Raw genomic sequence first — 15,000 nt, forward strand, 5'->3', positions numbered from 1 at the left:
GGTCTGAGACAAGAATTGTAAAGTCTTGAGACCTGCTGAACCCAAGAAAGGCATCTCTGTAAATTTTAGCCGCTTAACTTCAAGCAGAGATCTCTGCAGACCTTGTAAATGCCCAGCTCTCCAGAGGGGAGGCAGCAAAATATTGCAGTGGTGGATTTTAAACAAACTGGCTGCAGAGCTGAATTTAGCACAGGGACACAGGGCCACCCCCCAAGTCATGCTCCAGCCCTCCTTCATTTGCCCAAGTGCTGGCAAGGCATGGTGTTCCAGCTTCAGGGAAGCACCAGTCCCTTCCCAATCCTTCTCCAGGGCAGAGGGGGAGCCCACTGCACACTGCCTAAAGCACTTGATGTCACCCAGCATCTTCCCAGCAACTCTGCAGGGCCCTGGGCAATGCTCACAGCCTGACTGGCACAGACAGGGCAGCCCAGAGCTGGAACACAAGTCTCCTCGTGGACAGCCTCAGACAGCAAAGCCAGCCCATTTCCAGTGGCTATCTGCTTAGAAATTTGTATTTTTGCCAGTAGTCAGCATCAAAACAGTTCAGCAATGGGAAGGGAATATGGAAAAAGCACTTTACCCACTTCTCAGTAAATGATGATCACAAAGGGCAAGGAGGTCACTCTCATTGTAACCAGCAAGTGCAGGAAAAAGCCACTTTTCCATCACAGAACAGGACTCATCTAGGAAAAGGCAAGTGCACCCTCAGGCTTGTGAGCTCAAGTGACACAAATGCCTCAATCCCCCAGCCAGCAGCATCACTGCCCCACAGGATTGCTCCATGCCAGCAATCCTGCACTCCCACAGCCAGCACACAGAGCCAGGGGCTGCCAGCACCAGGAAAAAATGCTCTGCTAGGACTTGCCAGATTTGTGTGAGGGGGAAGAGCAAGACACAGCTGCCTTCTTCCCCAGCCCGTGGTGAAAGGAAGTGGTGCTTTCTTCACCTTGCTGGGTTTCAGGCAAATAAATCCTTTCCAGCAGAAACAGTAGCCCTGAGCAGGTTCTCTTGCATATTTGCCCATGTATTTTACACTCTGCCTTTCTTCACCCATGCTAAAAATACCTTGATGTCCTTCACACAGACACTGCTCACTCCACCTCCAGCAGAGAAAAGGAAAGTGAAGGCAGAGACCCACTTGACAATTTTGTTTCCTTTACTTCACCAGTGTGAAACCACAGAGGAGGGAGACACCTGTGCCTAGAGCTGAGACAGGAGCAAGGAGGGACCCTGTCATTCCACATCCCCTGTCATCCCCTCCAGTGCCTGGAGCTCCCTCTCTTCCCTGTCCATCTCAAGTGATGGAGACCTGGCAGAGGGCTGGCACACATCATCTGTACAATTCCAGATACAGAGAGGCCACTTGCCAAGTTGGCTGGTCAAATACAGAAGACAACTAGTGCAGCTATCCCAGCTGCTCCTGTTTCTCTGCCATTTGCAGGAAAAGGGGAATTTCACATCCCTTTCAGCAGGAATAGCCACCAGACAGACTGTGAACATGTTCTTTTCCTCCTTCCTTTTCTTCTTTCTGCAGCTGGTCCAGCTTTCCCTAGAAGCAGTGCCCACTACCCATGCAGATAAAACCCAAATTCCAATGCAAACCTCAACATTACTCTGATCTTTTTTAGGCTGTCAAGAGGTGCTCATTTTGCTCCACCACACCCATGGTGTCCCTCAGACTGTTCTCCTTGGTAGTTCTGCCTACAATGGTCACACTTTGCCATTGTGCTGCCCAGGCACCCACTGCACACAGCTCTACCCAAGGGCCTTGGAAAAAGGAATTAAAGGCATTAAAGGAAAAGGGTTTAATGACCAAGTCCTCAGCTCAGCTGCATTCTTCCACCCCTTTTTTTGCCCCGGGCTGTGCAGTTCAGGCAAGTGCAATGAATGGGAAAGGTCAGAGATGAGATCTGTATTCTGGGGGCCCAGACAAGTTCCTGCCCCTGCTTTACACACAATGGCAGAGTTGGTTCACAAAAGGCAGGGTGGGAGCACGCCTGGGAAAGCCAAACCAGCAGGGTTGCTCCAGTAGGGCAGGGCTTGGCACCACCGAATAATGAAACAAGAGGCTCTCCCCTTGCAGTGAACACATTTGGAGCCCAGTGAATGCTTTTTCATTCATAAACATTAAGTATTTTAAAAGAATAATAACAATTGTCACTGACATCTTTGACACAGAGCCTAATTGAGGCATGGGAGGTCAAAGCAGCTTGCTCCAAAGCCTTGGCTGATCAGCAGCAGAGACAAGGCTGGCCTAGCTCCCTGTTCACCCAAATATGTGCTGCAACCACCAGGCCACCCTGTAATAGAGAACAAACAAGCTCTCATTTAGGGTGGGCAGTGAAATCTCTAGCAGCTTGTTCTGGCAGGCTGGCAGTGGGGAATAGACACTAATTTTCTTAGGGCAGCCAAACCCCTCATTTGCCCAGAAAACCTTTCCACAAGCGAGGATACGCCTGAAGCCCTGAAAGTGCCCAGGAGCAAGAGCTGGCCTCCCCAGCTGTTTATATGATATTCAAAAGGAGAACAAGAAGGAACACAGTTCTGAGAATCAGGATTTCCTACCATGTCCCAGGACTGTCCTGGCATTACCTTGCTCTCCCAACTGCTCCAGCACACCCAGGGCAAGGCATCCCTTGCAGGGAGCCCTCCCAGAAGGCACAGTGCTCTGTGTGGAGAGATTTAAGAGTGTTTTCCTCTCTACCCTGCCAGGCCCAGCTGGGTCAGACACAGCACTTGGCAAGAGAAGAGCTCCCTGCTAATTTTAGCCTCTGGCTCTCCACCCAGGCAGCAGCAGCAGCAGCTGAGCTGTGGAGAGCTGGGCAGCACCGAGGTGAGGGCAGGGTGTGCCACACTGATGTGGGCTGAGGCAAATCCCTCCCCATGGCTGAGAGACAGATGGAGCAAGGACAAACTGCAGCTCCCAGGGGACTCTTGTTCTGCCCAGAGGAATAACTGATGCTGCAAACCTGCAACAGGATGCCACGAGTTTTACACACTATGGGACAGCCCTGGAGGTGGCACACCTTGGATGCCAGCATGCCATGCTGAACAAGCATCAACACTGCTCATAGGAGAGCCTGGTCTGGCTCCTTCCCATAATAGTCCCTTCTCCAGCATGCTGCCTGCCACAGAATCCCTAGCAGGGATGGGATGCCTTCCCTGCTGAGTCTGCAATGCTGCAGTCCCTGCTGTGTGAATCAGTGCTTGGGTGGGAGATGAGCAGGGAAAATTTCCCCACGTCCAGATGCAAACTTGCACTGGTTCCAGCAAACAACATCTATCCCTCTGTGTAAGAGGAAAAGCCCCAAAAGGCATGGCAAGACAGGAAAGGGGTCCTGAGGATTATGAAATTAGCAGAGGTAGCATGAACCTTTGTAAATTCAGAGTTTCTGGATTAAATGCTACCTGCATGAACCATAGGACTGTGTGCAAACCAAGCATCTCTTATTCAACTTTCACTGTACTTTGAGGAAAAGGGACTTTACATCCTTTGCAGATAAGGAGGGATACATAAAAAAATTCCTGACTATATCAGCAAATCTTTTTCTGCAGAAAAAGCTGACAAAGTGCTGAGCATTTGTATGACACCCAGGAAAAACCAGGTAACCACAGTCTGCCAGTCAAGAGCAGCATCTGCAGCACTGAGCACAATGCCCTACACAGACATCAACCACAGCAAAAAGCCATCAATGCTACTGATTTTCAAGGCACCAAACACCCTCATGACACCAAATACATTCTTACCCATCCTGGTAGAGTAGCTTGTGATTCCCACAAGCTTCTGTAAGTTTTATCCCTGTATTTTTCTCCACCCCTTTTAAACCTAAAATAGTGGTTTATTCTGCACCCTCTTCTTTCTACATCTCTCTTTTTGATCTTTGTTCCAGCCTCCCTACTCCACTGAAACCCAAGTATTTCCTTCTAAACTAGTCTTCAGTTCCTTACACATCACAATATTTTAGGGGCAATTGGCATTTTCTGATCACTCTGCTCTGACACTCATCTTACTATGTCCCATTTTTGGCCACTCATTACTTTTGTTAAGTAATTCCTGTCATCTGTACTTGCAAATGCTTCCTCTTCTGCTGGTTTTACCTTCCAGTTTTCTTTCTTCCTCTACTTCTGCATGAGCTGCCAAACTTGCTAAAATGCTTCTTTCCCTCCTTGATCTGTGTTGTGTACCAAATTCAAGCGAAGAGTTATGGAACAAGGTGAAAACAAAACTTACAAAGAATATTTAAAAAATAGACAAAAAACCAACAAAAAACCCCACCAAAAGCAAAACAACAAAACTGAAACAACAAAAAAAAAAAGCCAAAAAGCAAGAACCAAAAAAAGAAAAAACAAAAACAAACAGGAAAAAAAACCCCAACTAGTCATGCCTTTTGGGAAGCATGGAGTTTTGGGAAAAAGCACTTAAGAAAGTGTACTGGAAGACCCAGAGTTAATTGGCAGAGCAATTACAATTTGCAAAGCAAAGGAAATCGGCCACATGGCTGGGGCTGATGGAATGCAGACAGCGATCAGACAGTTCAGACAAACTGAAATAATACTGGCCAGACTGAGGCAGGCTACAGCAGGAGTTCAAAGAGGGAGTGCACCTTCCCCTGCCCCCCCAGAACACACCAAGGACCCTCTTCCCGACCCCCAAATGTGCCTGGAAAAGCCTTGAGAGACCTGCAAGGAAGGGTGGTATGTTGGGAGGAATCACAAGTGCAGAGATGTAGTAGCAACAGCAGCAGGGATGAAGATGAGGGATCAGGGAGAAGGGAAAGGAACAAGAAAGGTGGAGGTATTTATTATGCCATGCCAGCAAGAGAGAAGCTGCCAATGGATGAAAGGCACTGGCAGAAAAAGCAAATTAAATTCAGGCTCAATGCTGACAATCTTAGCTCCACTACTGGAGCAGGTGAGTAATGTGAGCAAGTAAATACAGATCATCAGCCAGTAATTCCATGGAAAAGGAAAACACCCTTTACCAAGGTTAAACTCTGTCAAACGCTGGTACCACAAAGTGTGTGCAATTCCCTGAAGAAAAAGGAACCAAAACAGCATAGACAGAATTAGAATAGATCTTCTCAAGTATAAATAAGCTCCCAACATAGCAAAATACAGAGCAGTACAACTGGCCTTCACCTCATGCAACTTACAAAGTTCTTCCTGGCTGAGGAAGCAGCTGAAAAAGAGCAGGATCAGGAATAGCCCTGGGAATTGGTGACAGAGCAGCCAAGGCACATGGGCAAAAAAAGGTGATGAAACAAGCTCTGCTGTGCTCCCCATCCCACAAACCCAGGACTGCTTAGATCCTGATTAATTAAACACCTGAATAAAGAGGGTTTTGTCCCTGCCTGAGAGGGGAGAGGAGAATGATGGTCCACACCAAACCACTTCTGGGGGTTCAGGTGCTTATAGCTGCTGGTCCAGCCAGCATGTGGAGACAAACCAAGCACCGACTTGGCAAAACCTTTTTCCACAAACCATCATTCAGGCTGTGTTTAGTGCTGAAAATCTTTCTAGAATCCAAATGAATTTAGTTCCATGTAGATATTTACATTGCTAGCACGTGGCTGATGGCATCTCTCATCTTTCCTTTGTGTCCCTATCTGCCTTCCCACAAAAAAGTGGGCACCCACTTGCCTTGCTGCTGTGGGACACCTCTGTTCTGAACACCCTTGGAACCTGGGGGAGTTGTGGGAAAGCAGCCACAGTCCCTGTGGTTATGGGGCCCAGAACAGAAGGCAGCAAGGGTTCACAGCATGAGGCAATTATAGGGCCAAGGATGGCTGTTTGGGAAGCTGGGATACCTGTGCCATGAAAGATGATCCACTCAGAGAAGGAAGAGGCTGGGCAGGGGTGAAGGGCCCCTTTCCTGGGGATCCCACCTGCACATCCTGCCCCTTTCCTGGGGATCCCACCTGCACATTCTGCCCCTTTCCCTTCTGGATCCACTGCACATCCTGCCCCTTTCCTGGGGATCCACCGACACCCTGCCTTTCGGGGATCACTGCCATCCTGCCCTTTCCTGGGGATCACACCTGCATCTGCCCTTTGTTGGACCACTGCCCATCGCCTCCTGGATCCCCCTGCACATCTCCCTCTGGGGATCCCACCTGCACACTGCCTTGCTGGATCACCGCACATCTCCTTGCCTGGGGATCACACCTATACATTTCTGCCCCCTTCCCCTTTCCTGGGGATCCCACCTGCACATCCTGCCCCTTTCCTGGGGATCCCACCTGCACATTCTGCCCCTTGCCTGGGGATCCCACCTGCACATCCTGCCCCTTTCCTGGGGATCCCACCTGCACATCCTGCCCCTTTCCTGGGGATCCCACCTGCCCATCCTGCCCCTTTCCTGGGGATCACACCATTCTGCTGCTCCCTGGGCTGCCCTCCACCTCCCCCTCAGGTGCTTTAGGCTCCAGCCTCCTCCTCAGGCCATGCCTGGGATTTCCTGGATGAGATGGTGCTTACAATATTCTGGGGAACAGGGAGGGGGAATGTGGTCCTTTTGATCCCCCCCACTGATGCAGTTCCCTGCAAATGTTCAGCTCCCCACACTCAGCAGAGGTGCTCCAAGGGAGATGAGACTCAGCCTCCCTCTGGCACAACAAGAGTCCCACAGATGTTCCAGGTTCACCCTTGCTCTACTCTAGATTTAAAAACAAACCTTCTCACTGCCTTTCAAGAAATAGAAGCAACACACGAGCTGGGAAAAGAACAAAGGCATTATTAAGTTCTAACTACTTGGCTTGGATGTTACTTTGAATTTCCAAGTAGATGCAGCTAACTACTCCCTCCCATTGCTGTGAGAGTGCAGGCTGTGGGGCAGAACTGTTGGTCACAGAATTCACTCTGACACAAGCAGGCATTGATGTTTTCAAGGCATGGGAGAAGCCTCATTTTGCAATTGCTATTTACTCCTCGTGTAAAGCAGACAATTATTACCAAGATACACCACTGGAAATTATAGTTCAGTCAGGTTCAATGGAAAAACTTGGGTTTGGCAGATTGTTTATTTTGCATTTTTGATGAAAAACAAACAAAACACTCCCAACTGGGCTGCTTACAACAAAACATGGACTGTGGCAGCTACTGCAAAGTGAGCTGCTGCAGCAGGTAGTGGAGGCTGTTAGTACAGGGTGGTCTGGACAGGATCTTCTCAGCCCATTATAAATTTTGTTTTGCAGCTCAGGTGGGGTTAATAGCACCCAGACATGACTCCTGCAATTTTACAGAAAATTGCATTATGAAATATAAATAAAACTAATTTAGGAAGTGAAGTATTTACAAGAAGGGCTGCAGACATCTCAACTAGGCTGAAATGAGTGGCAGCTCTGAGAAAGCTGTTGGGAGTTGCCAACACCAAATGTATGGGCCCAGCCCACATTAATGACATGGAAATAAATAAATAGCCTCTTCAAGGAGAGGTAAAAAGATTTACTAAGAATGGCAGGAAAAAATACATATAATTATAAATGTAGATTATCCCCACTCCAAGAGAGCTCTACTAGGCAATTCTGTGGCCATCACAGGTGATGACACAGATAAAATACTTTTACTGGTGAATGGAATGCAATAGTATGTGACAATGAACCATTTAGTGAGTGTGAATTTACATATTTCAGTGAAACACAGGCTGCCATGTAAGGCTATTAGTTCCTAATGCTCACAACTCAGAACTCATGAGGAAAAGACAGTCAAAAAGGTAACACATGCCTGTTATAGTCAAGCCTTTGATCTGTATTCGGTGTTTTCACATTACTGACTAGCACTGGCTGTCAATTTCCAACTGATAAAAACAAACAAACAAAGAATATTTGAAGTGTCAGAAATTAACATCGAGGTCACTGGAGTAAGAAGGGAAGGCCCCATGGATGATGCAAAGGCCTGAGACTTGCCATTTGTATCTCTGACGGAAAACAGTGACATGGAAAAGGAAAAATAGCCCCAGACGGGACAATTTTGCCACATAAGGGTATCAGACCTACACTGTAAAGTAATCTGTGACAGCTTAATCCCCTTCTTTGAGAAGTTGGAGAAAAAAACCCACATTGACCTCTTTTCCCCCTCAAAAAGCCCCCAGGACAACTCAAATGGGAAATAGAGAATGCTGAAATAACTAAGCCTTAGGAAATTAAAAAATCAGAATTAGTGATCTTTTGAGGGGCACTGATGCTTCAAGAGGACTTAAGTCCACCCAAAATCTTTGGATTGTCTGAAATGATTCAACATCCTAAAGACCGACTGCTTGAATATTATTATTCTGTGTAGCTGATTTAAATTATTTATTATGGCAACACAAATTATTTTCCTGTGATGTCTTAGGAGAACTTAATGTCAGCACAATCCCAGACCATCAAAGCATCTCAAAGCATCAGGAACTCCCTCCAGATCAGGAAGATCAAAGGCCTTTGCACTTTGGCATGGGAAAGTCTTCTCAGGAAAACAGAAACACAGAGCAGCTCTGGTCAAGATCCCAGTGAGCTCTGGCTTGGCTCATGACACACACAGGCTCTGAATTTCTAACATCATGAAAAGGGTGAGTCTCCAAGGCCCAGATTCACAACTGTTTCCACCCAAGGCACATGGCTCTTTCTGAAATCTCACACCATATGTAAATAAGCCAGCTTATTTCCTTTTCTGGAAAGTCTTTCTCAGCTATTACTGCAAGTCAAAAAAAAAAAACAGTGGAATTGGGAAGTGACTGTAAGAGGCAATATCAGTGCAGAGCAAGAACAAATAGGAAAGGGAAACTGAACAAAATATATAAATTCCTGAGGCTAGGAGGAACAACACCATAATTACTCCATTCCCAAGTGCCAGAACCTACAAGACAGTCTCTGTCCTCAGGACAGCATCCTGCCTTTCTCCATCCTGCAGGTGTCAGTAATTTCAAACCAGCAGGTGAAAGATTATGTCCATCTTCCCTCACATCTGCCTGAACCTGCAGGTGGGAGAAGGCAGAGCCTCTCTGTTACTGCAGCACACAGAAACATCTCCAGAAGACAGCATCAGTCCTCTGCCATCATTCCTCTGCCCTGCCCCTGTGGTGTGGGGGAGATGCACAGGAGGGCACCCCTGTGAGATCCAAGCCATTCTAATCCAGTCCCACTCATGACAGGAAGGTGTGTGCAGGAAAACATGCTGTTCTGGCACACCACTACATAAATCTGTCACAGTTAACATGAGTACATGAAGAGATGACACAAGAGTTTATTTATAAAGGTGGTATGTAATCTTGGCAAATTATTTGGGAATCTGCTGAGGCCAGACAAACTGCAGGCCAAGTTCCAAGGAAACAAACACCCACCTGACTGGAAGTCAAGTGGTGAAAAAGCACCAGGTTCACACCCTACCTGCAGCACCTACCCCAGCAGCAGGGCAGGGATGTTCTGGCCCAGGACAAGCATGGCACAGCCACCTGAGATCTGGGCTTCCCCAGCTGCTGCACCAATGAACCTCCCAACCAAGCTCCAGGGTGATCCACATTGCTCCCTGTAACCCTGGTATGGAGGGGTTTGACAGCTGGCTTGCAAGCACAGCTGAGTCAATAGCAGAAATAACAATTGATGATTTTCAATTCCTTGCTAAGGGTATCCATAGCAAGGAAGAAAACAAGGCCATTAGCATGGGAACAGATTAGAAAAGATACATGAAAATTTTTGTAAGCTAGGCTATGTGCATAAGTAGATGTGTATACATGTCTTATTAAATTTCTGTAAAACTTTTGCCAATTATATTGATGTTAATTGCTTTGTACCAATGAAGATCATGCTTTGTTAAGAGTATATAAGCTGGAGAACACGCAGAATAAAAAACTTTTTTCTTCTTACCCTGATCATGTGTGTATGTCACATCAGACGTAACAGTGACACCCTGGGCTCTCCCCTGGAGCCTGTGGGAGCAGTCTGGGCTGTGACCAGGGGCTGGGGATGCTGGATCCCTTACACACACAGAGCAGGATGTCCCAGCACCTCTGGTCACCCTGAACCCCTGGCAGCACCCTTGCATTACCTACAGGGCACATCCCTTTCCCCATAGCTACAGGCCCACAGTGTGCTTTGGGAATGGTGCTGCTCTGTGAGCAAAGGCCTCACCAGTGTCCTACTAAGCACACAAACACCACATCCAGGCTCCATGGCACAGACACTCCCTTCAGGAGGGGGAGCTTTGAGGGGGATAGCTGGGTTAACTTGCACAGAGAGGAAATACACACTTCAGACATCCCTCTCCCCACAGATACAGGCCCACAATGTGCTTTGGGAATGGCGCTGCCTCAGCAGTGTCCTCCTAAGCACACAAACACCACATGGAGGCCTCATGCACAGACACTCCCCTCAGGAGGGGCTGCTTTGAGAGGGATACCTGGGTTAACAGCTTGCACAGAGAGTAAATACTTCAGACACCCCTCCCTCCACAGCTACAGGCCCACAATGTGCTTTGGCAATGGTGCTGCCTCAGCAATGTCCTTCTAAGCACACAAACACCACATCCAGGCTCCATGGTACAGACATTCCCTTCAGCAGAGTCTAATTTGAGGGGGATACCTGGGCAAACAGCTTGCACGGAGAGAAAATACACCCTTCAGACACCTCTTGGCCCCATTTCTCCCCACGTGCAGTGAGGAATCCTGGGGGCAATGAGCTCAGCAGGAGAGCGATACCGTGCGTGCCCAGGCAGGAGAGATGGCGTGTGAGGGATTGCAGGAGCCAGCCATGAGCATGGGAATGAACCTGCAGGTGTAGGTGTGCTCCTCAGGGGGTGTGTGCACGCAGGCAACAGGAGGAAGGTGATACATTACATTCAATGTCGAACTTCACCTTTTGGCAGACACTTTTCTCACACAAACACATTCACCTGCCCGTTCACATCAATACTCAGGCAACTTGCACTGCTCTGCAGTGGCCTGGATGCCTGAAGGTCAGAACTCATCATGGCGAAGGAATAAGAAGCCAATGTTCTGGGAAAGCAAAGGGATAGTGAAGATCTACATACTGGGATGTTGGAAGTCTTGCCATAAGGACTTCTCTATTGCTATCTTCTGAACCCTCCTATTTTCCACTTCAGAGAGTGGGAACGTGCACTCCTGAGCTAGCAAAGCAGCAGTCTGAAACCCTAAACCAGACACTAACCACCACCACAATCCAAGATAGGAAGATAACACACTCCCAGTGCTATTTACTCACAACAATCAAATGTGGAGGAATGGGAGTAAGTCGAAGCAGCTGGGAAGGGCAGGTTAAGAAAGGGGCCCCCAACCCCTTGTTCCTACAAGCTGCACCTCCCAGGATTCCAACCTGATCCTGAACACCTTCCCTGTGCTCGGCTCAGTGTGACACTGAGCACAACCTGCAATAAAAGCAATCAGTACAAATGATTTATAGACTCCTGAAATACCATGGTCTTTGCAGCAGAAAAAACACATTCTGCATAGCAATGGCTGGGAATGACCTCACCTCCAAGTTTCTACAGGGATGGGGCTGGGTTTTCACTATGCTGACACAAGATTTTTCTGCAAACACAGCCCACTGACACCAGCCTCACTCCCTCAGTCATACCCTGCTGCACAGAGGGCAAGATGAGGCACTGCTGGGCACAGAAGAGAAAAACAGAGGGAGCAGGAGGAGTTGTCAGACCCACCAATTCTTCCATCCAAACAGCACTGCAGCAGCTCTGGGAAGTGGCAGTGTTTTGGGACAAGGGTTTTCCCTGAGCAAAGACCTCTCCCTGCCCTGAACAACAGCAGTAAAGGCAGGATGCAGAACTTGCTCTCCAGACCTCTGTGTTTTCTCCCTCCCCAACACCTCTTTAAATAATAAAGTTTCCCCATCTCCAGCAGGAGCAAAGTGTGCTGTGTAGCAGCTCATAAAGATGAGGAAAACATTCCTAGTGGAGAGCCCAGTCCAGAGAGGTTAGTGCCTGTCAGCAGCAGCAGCAAATAGACTGTCTCCAGCTCTCTGGGTTTCCTGGCAGGGAGGCAGTGTCCTGCCTGTTACAACTTGTTTTGGATGACAACAGGCCACATTCCACGTGAGGAGAGTGTGCCCATCTCCAGCTCGCAGCAGGTTGCTTGTTTCTCTTCACTCAGCTGTAAACATGTTTAAGATTCCTATAAACACCTATTGAGCAGCAAACCAGCCAAACATGCTCAATTAAAAAAAAAAAGAAGCAGAAGGCAAACCCCACAAGAACTGAAACACCCTCCTACCCAGGAGCAAACAGTCCTGCCAACAAGGCTCCCTGAAAAGAATATGTAAGAGTATATCACCTTAATACACTCACATCACAAGGAAAAAAAACCAAGTTATTTTCCTTTACCTGACCAACTACTCATTTCAGCATCACCTTCAAAGGAAAGCCATCCCTCACAAGAGCCCATACTATCCTCTGTGCCTGTCCAGCCCATCCCAACCTCCCTGAAAGCTCAACTTTCCCAATCAGCTCTGGCACACAGAAATGCCAAGCCGTGGTGTACACCAGGCACGAATTCTGCACCTCAGGCTGATCCTCACAACCTTTCACTTGAACATTACAGCAAAGGTTTCCTCAGGCCAGAGACTCTCCCAGCACATTGTTATGAAGCATCATGAATGCCAATGGATGCTGATGATGACAGGACATTCTCCTCAACTCCTCATTCACTTTTATCCAAACTATTTTATCTGCTTGACTTTTCTGCACAGCAGAGCTGCACACACCTCAAGAGAGGACAGTCAGGGCCCCAGTTTTTCAGCATCACTTACTCAAACACCCATCCCTGGGCATTGATCTGCTCTCTCCAGCACACACTGACCTGGGGGGTAAGAGAAGGAGAGGAGCACAAAGCTCAGGGGGATCCACCATGCCTGGAGACTTGCTCTGAGACACAGACTTGAGAGCAGGGATGCTGTGGGGACATCACAGGGGCTTGTGCTCCATCTCATGCAGGGCTGAGAGAAAGAGCAATATTTTTGGAGTCCTTACAGCTTTGCAAGAGGAAGACTCACTTCTCTGGAAAAAGAATAACAAACTTGGCTTTCCATACACAGGCTGTACTATAATGCCTTTTAGAGTGGCAAGAAGAAACTCCATTACAGGCACAGGAGATGGAAACAGTGATCTCCTGCAGATCTTTCAAGCCCAACAGCTTTTCACCTTTCTGGCCCCAATGGAAGAGCCTTTTAGCCTTTTGTCTAGAAAAATTGCTCAATAAAGAGCTTTTGTATTTTATCATTAATAACTGTTGCATCAGCTAAGTTGGGGTGGCAGCTCTTGGTTGGTCCCAGGAGTGACTTACAATAGCGCTCCCACCTGGGACATGCAACAGAAAACAATGCAGAAACAAGGCAAAAACTATTAATTGCTTGCAGAGTCACTCCCCTCCTCAGCTTCCCAGGATCCAGGAAAGAGTCACCACATGGAGTCACAAACACAGCCATCCCTCTCCCCAAAGAAGAAAATATTACTTAGCTTTAACAGCCAAAATAAAACAAATACTATTTGTCTTCTGCTCGGATTTCTGATTTCCCTTAAAACAAAACAGGCTTTTAGAGGCAGTAGGGCAAGAGGAAGGGTGGGGAAGGTCACAGATTAACCTTCCTCCTGTTAGCAGGTTCCAGGATTCTGGCTGCAAGGCCAAGAAAACATGACACGAAATGCCCAGTGTGACCACAGCCCCCTGTGATGCTGAGCCACGAGGAACTGCCTGTCAGAGGATTTTACCCTCCCACCCTGTCCAGCAGTATTTAAATACCTCCTGTTTGCAATGAGCAGCAACGTCTCTGGTGGATTTGAGAGAATCTGGAATTTTATATAATTGAACTTTAATATAATGCAATTATTTTGTTCGTGTTACGTTTTGGTTGGTAGTAACTGCAGTCATCTCACTGTTTCCAGTTTCAGTCTTAAAACAGAACGACTTTTGTAACAGAGATGTAAAAATAACCCTGCCTGAGAGCAAAGAGGAATAATCCAATTCACTAAGAAAGTTGTTTTCTCCTGCACGTCTCTGCTTCACCCTCCTTCTCCCTCTGCACTGCTGGCAGTGAAAGGACCATCAGCTATGCAACCCCAAACACCCGACTCAGCCCCTCTCTCCTCATAACCACTATTTTAAATACTTCTCTGTTGTTTTCTCCCTTGCTCCTACACGAGCCCTCTGCCCACCTGTACAAATCTTCTCTAAGCATTTTTGGTGGGGTTTTGCCAAAGTGATGTACAGTGAAAGGCATGGTGAGATTGCATGAAAGATGTAATGCAAAGCAGACTCACAGGGCAATTCATCTTCTCATTCCACCAAGCATAAAACGAGGATTATTACTAGAGAACTTATTCTAGCCAAAAAAATCAAGACCTGTACTCTGCTGGAACAATAAATATGTCTTTTTAGCCTTAATATCATGCATAACACAGAACAAATATACAAGCTGAAGTCTTGTAATGGACTTTGTGGGAGTAGGCGTTCATGGTGCTCCTTGCACAGCCACAGTCCAAAGCTTTAAGACAGAAACCAAGCCTGACTCGTGGGAGTATAAATTAGGAGGTTTATAACACATAATGAAAGCACCAATATACTGGAAAGTATCAACAGTTAAGCACTAAATGTAGTTAAACATACTTTCAATTTAGATTAGTACCGAGTACTAACATGGTTTAATAAATAGCAACAACATCACAGACTTTTACCAAACCATGAGCCATTCGAAACTTTTCTGTAGCTCACAATAGAGAAGGGCAAAAAACCACACGACACTGACAGAGTTTTCCTCTATTTCAGAAAGCAAAGCGCAGCTCGTTGCACTTTGGGGAGCACAGCAGGGCTCAGGCAAAGTTCGCACGCAGCGAGCCCGTCAGCGGGCGGGCAGGGCGCCTCTCCCGGGCGCGCATCCCCTCCTGCTCCTCGCATCAAAGCCGCCTTCAAAGCATCTCTGCTGCCTTAAGGGTTCGCACCAAGAGCGAGAGACATCTCAAAGCCGCGGCTCCGGGCTCCACAGCTCCAGCACGGTCAGCTTTGGG

At 47.6% G+C, this 15,000-nt stretch overlaps 1 protein-coding gene across 2 annotated transcripts in view; it reads right to left on the reverse strand.

Annotated features, from left to right (window-relative positions):
• B4GALNT3 (beta-1,4-N-acetyl-galactosaminyltransferase 3) overlaps window positions 1–15,000 on the reverse strand; it is a 61,864-nt gene that overhangs the window by 46,512 nt on the left and 352 nt on the right. The gene's annotated exons all lie outside the window — the stretch shown is intronic.

This window comes from Zonotrichia leucophrys, chromosome 1A (assembly GCF_028769735.1).
Source record: "Zonotrichia leucophrys gambelii isolate GWCS_2022_RI chromosome 1A, RI_Zleu_2.0, whole genome shotgun sequence".
NCBI classification, from domain to species: domain Eukaryota; kingdom Metazoa; phylum Chordata; class Aves; order Passeriformes; family Passerellidae; genus Zonotrichia; species Zonotrichia leucophrys.